Source organism: Lithobates pipiens, unplaced genomic scaffold (assembly GCF_037356315.1).
Source record: "Lithobates pipiens isolate NorthernLeopardFrog02 unplaced genomic scaffold, aLitPip1_a1.2 Scaffold_16, whole genome shotgun sequence".
Lineage (NCBI taxonomy): Eukaryota > Metazoa > Chordata > Amphibia > Anura > Ranidae > Lithobates > Lithobates pipiens.
Window position 1 is genome coordinate 443799489 of NW_027507748.1, and position 9354 is coordinate 443808842.

A 9354-nucleotide genomic window follows, 5' to 3' on the forward strand; every position below is an offset into this window, starting at 1 on the left:
AAGGAACGGTGCTTGGAGGTGGGTAGGGGTGGAGAAAAGGGGTGGCTCAGAAAGGGGGAGTTCCTGCAACTATTCTCTGAGAAAAAAAGCCCTGCCAATATAACATTAATGTACTACTTTTGCAAAAACAAAATAGCTATTTATTCTACACACTATCCGAAACCATGAAATCAGACTGCGACAGAAGTAAAGTTAAATCTCTCTTGTTTAATAATAAAAGTAAATAGAACAAAATGTAGTCAAAACATAGCCAGAGTTCAGGAACCGGAAAAGATAGTCAGACAAGCCAAACGTCAGGGAGCCTGAGATGCAAGGAGGGGGACTGATGTGAGATGGTTACACTTGTGTGTGGGGGGGGGGGGGTGGAATGGCTCTGATGGGGACACAAATGTGGGGGGGGGGGGGCTGATGACTCTGATGGGGACACAAATGTGGGGGGGGGGGCTGATGACTCTGATGGGGACACAAATGTGGGGGGGGGGCTGATGACTCGGATGGGGACACAAATATCTGGGGGGTCTGATGGCTCTGATGGGGGACACAAATGTGACTCTGATAGGGACATACATGGGGGGGCTGTTGACTCTGATGGGGACACAAATGTGGGGGGGGCTAATGAGTCTGATAGGGACACACATGGGGGGGGGCTGATGACTCTGACAGGGACACACATGGGGGGGCTGATGACTCTGATGGGGACACACATGTGGGGGGGCCTGATGAGTCTGATGGGGACACACGTGGGGGGTTGATGACTCTGATGGGGACACAAATGTGGTGGGGGGGGGCTGATGACTCTGATGGGGACACACATGTGGGGGGGCAGATGACTCTGATGGGGACACAAATGTGGGGGAGGGGGGCTGATCACTCTGATGGGGACACAAATATCTGGGGGGTCTGATGGCGACATAAATGTGGGAAGGGGCTGGTGGCTTTTATGGTGACACTAAAATATGAGGGGGAGCTGATAGGGAAACGAAATTGTAGGGGGCTGATGGCTCTAATGGGGACACAAATATGCGGAAGGGGAGGTGATGGCTCTGATGGGGACACACATATGCAGGCAGGGGTGGGCTGTGATGGGGACACAAATGTGCTGGGAGACTCGGATGAATGATGGGAACACAAAAATGTGTGTGTGGGGGGTGTTCTAATGGGGACACCAATTTGTGGGGATACCCTGATGAGTGATGGGGACACAGATGAATGGGGAGACTGATGGGGACACAGATGTAAAGCCTCATGCACGCTGGAAGTTTAGCCCTGCTGCATGATGCTCCAGCATTTAGGTGCCAACAAAGAATAAAGGAATACCATCCAGTCCTGCTTTCAGCAGTAAGTAAAATTCTATTCTATTCTTCTACTGTGCATTTATTTATAAATGATTTCTCCGGCCCGCGAATGTGTGTAAAGTATAGAATGTGTCCCTCGAAGTAAAAAGTTTGGAGACCCCTGGGTTACACTGATAGGCAGCACTGCTATGTAGCAGTGATTGGCACCACTGGTGGGCATTGATAGGTAGCGCTTGTGGGCATTGATAGGTGGCACTGGCAGGGGGTACTAGTGTGTACAGATGAGGCAAAATTGCCTTTTCCTCTTTGGGACCGATGTCCCTTGCAGATGAGCCGGTGATCGGCTTTTTTTTCTCCTCACGCTGTCGATTACCGAGGTTTTGTTTACATCATGTGATCGGCTGACAGCTGATCACATGGTAAGGGGCTGGGACTGACCTCTTGCTTGGATCAGTGATCACCCGAGTCTCAGTGACTCGATGATCATAGCGCGCTCCGCAGGGCACGCTCAGGGAGTGTGCACAGGGGAGGCCGTCATATGACGTCCTGCCAGAAATTCCGTCATTCAGCTATAGTGCAGATGTCAAGTGGTTAAAGCATGCTTTTACTTTGTCCATTTTTCAATTCAACAATATATTCCTCTGCTAGAAGGTAGTTACTTGCCAATTAGGAAAGATGAAGGAAACATAAAACACTGACAGCTCCCATATTTACCATGTTCTTAAGATATCTCATCATTGTATACATACAGTTTGCTGGATATTTGAGCATTTGCATCTCCATGGATTACACATTTGATCATGTGGATGATTGCCTTTCATAACTTGGTTTGTTGACCAGCTTGGAAAGTTTTGCTTGATTGCATCAAACATGTAACACAGTATTTCTGTGGCCTGTAAAATATGCTCTTCACTGTTCCACGCTCCTCGCGGAGTATGCCATCTTTTGTCGATCTGGTGTTAAGAAAAGCAAATGCTTTGTTAATTGAGCTTTAAAAAAGTACATACATTTTATTAAGTTGTAGCACATTGGGAAGAAACACTGCATGCCAGCATTTGAAACGTTTGTCCCATCCCTGTAACTGATACTTCTGTAAAAGCTTGTTTTTTTTTTTAAATCAGACCTACTGGCCAGATTACCAGATGAAAATAGAAGAAAGAAAGCCTAAAAAAACAAATGCAGCCATCACATCTAAGAATTGGTAAGCTGCAGTATAATAAAGCTTTGCTTGCTGTATGTGTTAGTACTTTTGTGTTTTCCTATCCCCAGAAGGCAATAGAGATCCATACAGGGGTGGACTGACCATTGGGCCACTCGAACAGTGCCCGAGGGCCCCGAGCCACTAGGGAGCCCCATCAGGGTTGCCAGCCTCAGTAAAACCAGGGACAGTATGTAAAAATCTGTGGTTTTTTTACATCTGTCTCTGAAATGTCCCTTACCGACATCCTTTTGGTCTAAAAATCCTGAGATTATAGCTGCCCCACCTCTCCAGTACATTCTCCGCCAATAGGAACATGTCTGTGTATATTGTGTGATTGTATACTGCGTGTGTGTATAGTGTGTGGCCCCATAATCTCGTATTGCCCAGGGGCCCCATAATCTCCTATTGCCCGGGGGCCCCATGAGTTGTCAGTCCACCCCTGATATACAGATATCCCTTGTATCAGGGAGTCCTACCTTCAATGAAGAGAATCATGTACAGCTAGAGCAAAATAACATCAGGATATTGTCAGGGTGGTCAGCCATCAAGGGAGCGAATGAGGAATCCAATTTGGCCTGCAAGAGATCACACTTTGTTAGACATGCCAGGATAAGAGGAGGCAGTGGCACAGGTGTGTCTGCAATGTGTAAAATACTAAGGAATAAATATGGTGCAGCCAAATTAGCTAAATCCAAAGATCTTAATGTGTCTATTACACTGATACAAATGTTGGGATTTAATTACTACTGAATAGAGATGTTATTAAAGTTCTATTCAAGTATTGGAAGATGCATTGCTACCTAGATAGAGATATATAGATATAGATATGCACAAATCTTACTGATACTGTAGATATTCACAGCACATATAGGGAGAGGAGAGATGTTGAAAAATCCAAACATGATTACATTATTTAGATATATGTATGTCCCAGGAGAGATGTGTTTGCCATGGCTTGTGAGAATTATGTCATACATTAACCAGCAGATTATGTGTTCTTTAACCACTTGCCGTCAGCCATATAGCAGAATGACGTCTACAAAGTGGTTTCAATACCCTGACTGGGCGTCATATAATGTCCTCAGGATATTAAGTCGATGCACGCCCCCGGGGGCATGCATTGCCGCGATCATTGTTGCAGTGTGTCAGTCTGACACCCCGCAACACTGATCTAGATAAAGAGTCTCTGAGAGAGACTCTTTACTACGTGATCAGCCATGTCCAATCACAGTTGATCACGATGTAAATAGGAAGAGCCAGTGATCGGCTTTTCCTCACTTGTGTCTGACAGACGCGAGTAGCGGAGAGCGGTCAGAAGCTCTCCTGACAGGGGAGTGCCCATCAGTGCCACCTATCAATGCCCATCAGTGCTGCTTACCAGTGCCCGTTGTCAGTGCCTGCCCATTGGTGTCACCTTATCAGTGCCCATCAGTGAAAGAGAAACCTATTATTTATAATTTTTTTAGCAAAAAATAAAAACTGCAGAGGTGATCAAATACCACGAAAAGAAAGCTCTATTTGTGGGAACAAAATGATAAACATTTAGTTTGGGTACAGTGTAGCATGGCCGTGCAATTGTCATTTAAAGTGAGACAGCACTGAAAGCTCAAAATTGTCCTGGGCAGGAAGGTATATAAGTGCCCTGTATTGAAGTGGTTAAAGAGTTAATGGTATCAAACATTCCTCACTATTGTAGCACCCAAATGCTGCATTAGGAGAAATATTTGTATTTACAATGACTATAAAATATATATAAATAAATAAAAAAGGCAGAGACATCCATCTCAAGCCTTTAGATGTCAGCAAGCAATGCAGCAACAGTGTGTGAAAAATAATTAATAAGCGACTACCTACTGGGAACCATCTATCGCCGCTCAATCCTATCCTGCAGCTGTCCAATGTGATGTGTCAACATGAGAATAAAATGTGGATGTTTGATGTGATATATGTAAAGAGACAGCACAAGCCATTATTGTACAGAAGCCATGTTTACTGAATTAACCAGCAGGAACAGGAAACACCACACAGGAAGAAATACAACAGAGATGGATCATAGAGTTGCATTTAAAGAAACATATCATCCATAACATTTCTCCCTTTTAGTGTTAATAAATGAGCATTGTGAAATAAAAAAAAAACACATAACACAAGAAACAAAAACAATAACTCATTCTATAGGTTAAGTCTCATAGGTGGTTTTGAACATCTACCACTACGAGTGAAGACTGGCCCTTGTGCAAGGATTACTTTAGCCCTCCCTGAAGTTACTGGGCTCTTCTCATCATGTACTGGCATGCTCTGTGCTTGACAGCTGTTGGGTATACTAGCTTGCCCAGAACTGTCATTGCCCTCGGTATGAGTCATTGCCTCTCTGCATGCCTCAACGTCAATGGGTGAGTATGTCCTTGTGGTACTGGGTGAGTCTTATCTATCAACGGATACTGAGATTCAGGCTGCTCTGCCACTCTCAAATCCACTCAATTGTGGCGATAGAGAGTACCTTCAATGTCTGCAAGATAGGAGCGTGGTGCAACCTCTTGCAGTTAAGTACCTATTCTCCAACGGCCTGTTTGATCACCAGGTAATGATTTTATACGGATTCGTTCCCCAATATTCAATTCTGGTAAATCTCTGGCCAATGTGTCATATCGTGCCTTTGACACTTGTCTCTTAATCCTTAACTTTTCTGTAACACTTTGTATTACAGAGAGTTCAAGCAGCCTATTTTCTACTGGTCTTTAAAGAGGAAGTAAACCCTGATGGGTTTACTTCCTCTTTCATTCCCTGCAAAGGTAAAGCATAATGGACTACTATGCATCACATAGTAGTCCATTATGTGTCACTTACCTGACACAAGAGCCAGCGAAGTCACAGCTGTCCCTTGTAGTTCCGAGCGTCCATCTTCTTGGTGGGTCTCACTGCTCCGGCGCTGTGATTCGCCGGAGCAACGATGACGTCACTCCCGCGCATGCACGGGAGCAGACACTTGCGGCATATCGCCGTGATCTGCGGCTTACCCAGTCAGCCTGTGCGCCACTGTCTACGGCGCATGCGCCGTAGACAGCGGTTGCTGTCTTCAGGTAAATATCTCCTAAACCGTATAGGTATAGGTAATATCTCCTGGACCTACAGGTAAGCCTTAATCTAGGCTTACCTGTAGGTCAAAGTGGTTTGTAAGGGTTTAAAACCACTTTAATCTCCTTGACATCAGTCTTTGTGCTGGACATCCATGCCTTCAGTCGGAGTGTTTCTCCAATGTAAAATGGCCTTCCATGGGTCTTTACCATCACTTTGTGCTTTCTTGCATACATTTTGAACAATCATTTTTAACAATCTTTGATTCAGCTTTGCCATTAGCCTGTGGATGACATGGTGAGGAAGTAACATGCTCAACCTCCCATTCAGGGAGCCTGCCTGCGTAGTTGAATAAGTCCATACTGATAATCTGCCACAGACGTGTAGTTATCTCATGTGACATCATGGTTTCTTTTTGTTGTATATGGGCATTCATTGCAGGTGGGACAATTACTGACAAAGTCTTTGATTTCACCATGCATGTTGGGCCAGTAAAGAGTATCACGAGCTTGTCTGTAGCATGCTTCACCACCAATATGGCTGGAGTGTATGCGTATTAATATCTGACTTCGGCACGATGACCCTTGGATACCCTTTTGTATGCTGATCTCATCTCCAAAGGACTCGTATTCCCTTACAATTCCAGGTACAGCCTATTTCATCTGGCCATCCACTCAAAACAATAGACTTCAAAGCTTGCATCCCTGTCAGTGTGCTGTATGTATAATTTTTTTTCCTGTTGCAGCAGACAAATTGAACGATGCCCATGCTCACTCCCAGGTGCCACATTATCTGACGTAGCTCTGCTCACGGTATCGCTATACATTTCACATCCTGGCTTGTAGACAACATTGAGGTTGTAATGCTGCAATGTAAGTATTATGCTATGTAAACGCTTGGGAGCACACAAAAGGGCCTTTTTGAATATGGCTATCAGAGGTTTATGATCAGTTTCAGCTGTAATTGAATCCCATCCATAAAGATAATGATGGAAACGCTCGCAAGCAAATGCAATGCTTAAACATTCCTTCTCAATTTGAGCATAATTGTGCTCAGCTGAGGAAAGAGCTCTGGACGCATATGCAACTGGCTGAGCTTTCTGCAAAAGGCAACAACCGAGACCATTTTTACTGGAGTCAATTTGTATCATAACAGGCTTTGCGACATCATAATATTTCAGTACTGGGGCAGAGGTGACCAAGCGTTTTATATCCTCTATTGCCCGGTCATGTAGCTACTCTTTTCATCCAGTTTGCACTGTAAAAAGGCAGCTCTAGCATCAACAAGTGTGAAGACACGTGCTTTAGGTAGTTTGTGCAAAATATCATCGAGTTTTGGCATTAAGTAGTGTGACCGTTTCAGGGCCATATTCAGAAACTTGGGATCAATGCATATTCTGATCTTCTCAGGCTTTCTGATAACAACCATGTTACGATCCAATCTGTAGGCTCTGATACTGAAGTTAGATGTCCTTCAGCTTCATAATGGGGATAGGCACATTGTACAGGTTGAATAGTAGGATCAAGTTCAAAACAAACCTCTCCTGCAACAAAGACTATCAGGCCCTCAAACACATCACTGTAGGTGTGAAGAATTTGTTGTTTTGTCAGTTGCCTAGTCAGAGATTGTGCAGGCTGATTATCAACATTATGTAGCTCAGCAGGAATGGTGAACAGCATCAGTCCAAGGCACTCACATGTTGAACCTGATAATATCGGTTTCTGATCAGCATCAACAATCTCAAAGTTCAGTTTGCGTATACAATCATTCCATTAGTTCCCCTGAATACAACTTTAGTTTGGTGCTACTAGGCTGAAGGGGTGACCTGGCAGGGTTGGGTTATATTGTTTAATCTGAGGTTTACAAACCATTTTTTGCCCTTTGTGTATACAGCACCAATGCATTCTGAGAAGTAAACCATATCAGTTCTAAGCAGGTGCGTGTCCTCTGGAGCTGACATTGCTCAATGGTGTGCAGCTTCCTTGCTTCCATTTTACTGGAGAGACACACCACATGCAGTACAGATTTTCCCATATGCAGGACACTTTTCTTTCTCTCATACATGCACATTGCCGCAATACTGCTGCATTGATATTGTCAATCAGTTTATCCTGCTCCATTGCTTTCATATGTTTGTCCGTAAGTTCTGCAGTGTGACATATCTCAATTGCTGTTTGTAGATCTAAATCATGTTTCCTCAATGGGTGGCAGCGTGTGCTTTCACTGGTGATAACCAAAACTATTTTATTACTATTTTAAGTTCATCTCTCAGAGAGCCATACTCACAGCTTGCAGCTTTTTCTCTTATGCTGCATACACACGATCGGAATTCCGGCTAGAAAAAGACCAATGAGAGCTTTTCATTGGAAAATGCGACTGTGTGAATGCTCCATCGGAATTTAGCTGTCAGAATTTCCGCCAGCCAAAAATTGATAGCATGTTCTCAATTTTCCCAACGGAAATTCCGATCGTATGTATGCAATTCCGACACACCAAAAATCACGCATGCTCAGATTCAACTACGAGACAAAAGCTATTGGCTACTGGCTATTGAACTTCCTTTTTCTAGTCCTGTCGTACGTGTTGTACGTCACCACATTATAAACTATCGGAATTTGGTGTGACCGTGTGTAGGCAAGACAGCTTGAGCGGAATTCTGTCGGGAAAACCATCAGAGCTTTTTTCGATGAGAATTACGATCGTGTGTACGCGGCATTAGCCGCGTGACAAAGTCTTCTTGCTTACAGCAGTCAAATATATATCTTTCATATACAACATTTATAGAGGGTCTGAAGAAAGCTTCTAATGCATCCAAAATGGTTTTGGTGTCACTCTTTTGCTCCTCTGTGAGGTTCAAATTAAGCTTGTAAACGTGGAGGCATTCACTGCCCATCACCCTTCTCAGTGTGGCTGTTTGCACTGCTGCAGGCTTCTCATTTAACCCTGTGGCTAGGGAGTAGTCCTCAAACTCTGCCCTGAAATTGTCCCAGTTACTGCTGACATCTCCACTCACCCTCATGGCCTTAGGCAGTGGAATCGTGTTAGCTGCCATGATGCTGTTTTCCTTGCTGCAAATACTCAGCATCCAGGAGAGGTCTGCAATTGTCAGGAGGCTCAGTCAGTTCGAAGAACACCCACATCAAGGCTTGAAGGCTCTCAGCATCAAGTGTGTAGAAAGAGCATGGATCCAGAAATCTCCTGACATCATGTTTGATGTGATATATATAAAGAGACAGCACAAGCCATTACTGTATAGAAGCCATGTTTACTGAATGAACCAGCAGGAACAAGAAACACCACGCAGGAAGAAGTACAATAGAGATGCACCATAGAGTTGCATTTAAAGAAACATATCATCCATAACAGTGGACTGAATGTTCTGTTTAAATGGAAAACTCCTGATTGCTCTGACCTATATCACCCATGTGTATAGTTTGAGTGATTGCAGGCACACCAATGTATCATCTCCCTCTCTCCTTCTGCATGCCTCCCTGACCATGATGAGATCTTTAAATGCTAGTAGGGTGCCCATGTGTCCCGGATTGCCTGGGATTATCCCGCAATACATATTTGTGTCCTATGTCCCGGGCACCTTCATTCCGGGACAAAAGAGTGTCCCAGAATGAAATAAGGACACACAGCCACCTTAATAAACTATTGCCAAGCTGGTTGCTAGGGCCGCCCCTTCTGGTGTCTAGCAACTAGTGACATCATTCTACAGTGCTGGCTGGCTTAGATCCAGATCCACTGCTCAGCTGCCCAGTGCCCATCCTGACTCCCGCA

At 44.3% G+C, this 9354-nt stretch overlaps 1 long non-coding RNA gene across 2 annotated transcripts; it reads right to left on the reverse strand.

Annotated features, from left to right (window-relative positions):
* Window positions 1-501: 501 nt before the first annotated feature.
* LOC143984419 (uncharacterized) lies at window positions 502-8835 on the reverse strand. Of its 2 annotated transcripts, none has more exons than XR_013274845.1 (3): window positions 8585-8835; window positions 2973-3071; window positions 502-2248 (listed from the first exon to the last, which is right to left on the reverse strand). It is a non-coding gene; the product is annotated as an uncharacterized LOC143984419 (long non-coding RNA). The 2 variants fall into 2 exon arrangements; XR_013274846.1 differs by lacking the exon at window positions 8585-8835 and adding an exon at window positions 4351-4470.
* Window positions 8836-9354: the final 519 nt, after the last annotated feature.